Raw genomic sequence first — 3,211 nt, 5'->3', positions numbered from 1 at the left:
TTCCCTTAATTAAGCCTCTTCAAAAATCCAATTCCAAGTTTATGTCCCTAGAATATGCCAGTAAATGGTACCTAATTTTTATTTATCTTCTCGTACTGGGTCTAGCACATCCTTTGTGAGGTTCTATAGCCCTAGTTATCAATTTGACAACCCAGGCTAAGGGATGTTCCTGGGGTGGTACTTATACTGTGTGGTAGAGACCTAGGCAACATCCTCCAACAGAAGAAATCTGCTGTGAAAGAAACAGCTATCTCTGGAGCCTCTGAGGCTTGGGGGAACCTTGAGTGCCACAACCCAAAAGGACATTCTCCTAGGTATTACCGTCCCAAGTAGCAAGGTCCTAGAACCTGCCTTAGCTGAGGATTTAAATGTCTCTGAGGCTTTGTGAATTTAGCTCCAAAAAGCTGAGTCTGTTTCTGAACTGTTGTGCTCTCCACTAAAAGAGATAAGGGCTTATTTGTAAAACACCAAAAAGTCCCTCTGGTGCACACAGTGATATTTTACTATTGCATTGACCACCCCCAGGTTTCTGTTATTCTTTGTAGGATATCAATACAATGTAGTAATAATCGGTCCTATGGATGTCCCATTTCCTACATTACGGGAAGGCAGTCTTAAGCGATTAGGCTTCTAACTGTACCTGCATCCACTTCACCCACAGTCCTCTCCAGATGGAGTCCTCTCATGTGCACAAAGAGCAAATCAGTTCCAAATCCCTTTTTTATGTATTTTTTTCTCAAATTCTTTCCAGTACCTCCTTTGCCCATTCAATGTCCTCTGAGAAGCAGGTGCCAAAATGAGATTAGATGTGTAAGAGATTAATTGGGAGAATGTCTGAAAGGATAGGGAAGTTGGGCCAGAATTAGACATGGAGAACCTTCAGATTGCACTACAGATAAGACCTCTACATAAAGAGAGAGGAAAGGAAGGTTTAAGGAGGAAATCCCCAGACCACAACACAGTTGTGAGAAAGTTTGGCCAAGTCAGTAGGGAATCCCCAAGAGAAGAGTGGGCCCTGAAACCACTGCCAGACTGTCACTGGCTGGGAGCAATCCAGGGCATTTGTAGGAGCAGTGACTTGCAGTGATCTCTAGCTTCCTGCAACAGGCTCTTCACAGGGGATCTGAGCAGTGCATCTCCATATGTGAGCGTGCTGAGAGATGAAAGGCTGTGTGAAGTAAGTCCTGTGGGAGTCTGGGAATAAATTAATCATGAGTGCATAGAAATCTAATCTTGACAAAAGGCAATTAGTGGGGAAAATGAAAAGCTGTACAGGAAAGAAATATGATCGTAATTCACTGGGGCTCTGTGGAGAATTATATTTGAATAATCATAATAAACATGGAATTTAATGAAGAAAATGTACAAAAACAATTTAATTAAAAGCTATATTGGAAGGTTGGGAAAGGGAAGTGTAATAGACAAGGACAGGAAAGCAGAGAACAGTTCGTGTCTACTATAATAGGAAGTCCTTAGATAATAGACATAACTGAAGCAACTGAAAGTTCTATCTCTAGAGAGGCAGAATTTATGATGGGAAAGAGTGAAGCAGAGATCCACTGTAACTAATTCTTGTATTATTTAATTTTTAAAATTCTGTTACTATTTAACTTTGAATAAACTATTGACTAATAATAAAAAAGCAAAGATTAATGCTTGGTTTTAAGTCCAAATGAATGCATTAATACAGTTCTCAGATATTCTGCTACTAAAGGGTACACTAATACTTCTGCTGTATGTCTAGCTCATGGTCACTGAAGAGACATGCTTTTACACTCATTCCAGATTTTGCTGCAAGTATTTTAGCATGCAAAATTAAAAATATCATCTACGGTGTCATTAAAAGATTGCAAGAGAAATATTTTCAAGTTAGGCAGTGGGGAGTTTTATGGGGTTTTTAGCTCGTTTTCTGATAACACATACTTGGCTTACGTTCCCATGTGTCAGCTGTTATCAGCTGCCTATGTGCGTCATCGGGTGAGCTTTGTGGTATTATCTGCAGCCAAAGGAAACATCACAGCAGCTCCACACATTTTAATCAGTGAAAAAAGAAATCTGCTCTTCCACTGGAATTTTCACACAGATCCTCAGCAGCAAGCCTATTGTACAGCAGTCAAAAACTACAAAACAAAAGGTGTATATGGGTTTGCATAGCTGCAAATTCATCCTTCAAAGAACAAAAGGTATGAGATCAACAACTCAGGAAAATCTTCCAGTTGCACAGTTTGCACTGAGCTTTACCACAACCGACAGGCACATTTGCTCAGTACCATTGCCAATAGCTTTCTTTCTTTCTCTCACATCTGGTTCAGGGAAAGAATCACCTTCCTGAATGTAAAATCCAAATCTGTACACACACACACACACACACACACACACACACACACACGCATACACACAGCGAGGGAAAGAAGCATGCATCTTGTGAAAAATCAATTCTGAAAGGAAGAGTATGAAATAACTACCATTTTATGTAAAATACATTGCTCCACCACAGCATAATATACTAAAGTTGTTTATATTATTTCCTGGATCCGAGTCCTCACTCATAGAGGAAAGACAGCAACTGGTTAAGCTCAGTAGGTATGTATGTCCACTCCCCTCAAGTCACTGTTCTCTGGCCTGCCAGAGTCCAGAGAAGTAAGGAAGGTCCAGGTTTTCATGCCTTGTAGGAATCCTTGTACTCTATCTCCACTGAGCCCAGCGTTCTGCTGTGTGATACACTTACCTGCCTCATTGAGGACAGGTGACAGAGCAGCCTTTAGAGATGATGGTGATGGCTTTTTGTCCCAGGGGGACATCACTTCAATTATGAGAACTTGGAAGCCTGCCCACAAGGCTATAGCCCCTCAGGTTGCACCTTGACAAATGCCCTCACAGAATTCTTCCATGGAATCAGTTAGCTCTTACTTTTTTCCCCTGACTTTTTTCTGATAAGACTGTTTCATCAGAATGCAGAAATAGTGGGTGGAAGAAACTGCTCCATTAAATAAGTGATATGTTGCCATGCCACACTTATTAAGATTCTTTCAGTGACTTGTCCAATCTTTCTTAATGTAATGAAGACTAAGTGTATAATGCTTATTTTCATGCCTGAAATAATTGCAGTGATCCTTGCTAACCACAGGAAATTCTGCTCTTGGAAAGTTCTGGGACTGACAGAACAGTTGGTTGGCAATACACTTTCACAAGAAATAAAAGGTTAGATAGG

Source organism: Octodon degus, unplaced genomic scaffold, assembly GCF_000260255.1.
Source record: "Octodon degus isolate 3935 unplaced genomic scaffold, OctDeg1.0 scaffold00024, whole genome shotgun sequence".
Lineage (NCBI taxonomy): Eukaryota > Metazoa > Chordata > Mammalia > Rodentia > Octodontidae > Octodon > Octodon degus.
Note: the sequence above shows the minus strand (reverse complement) of the source record.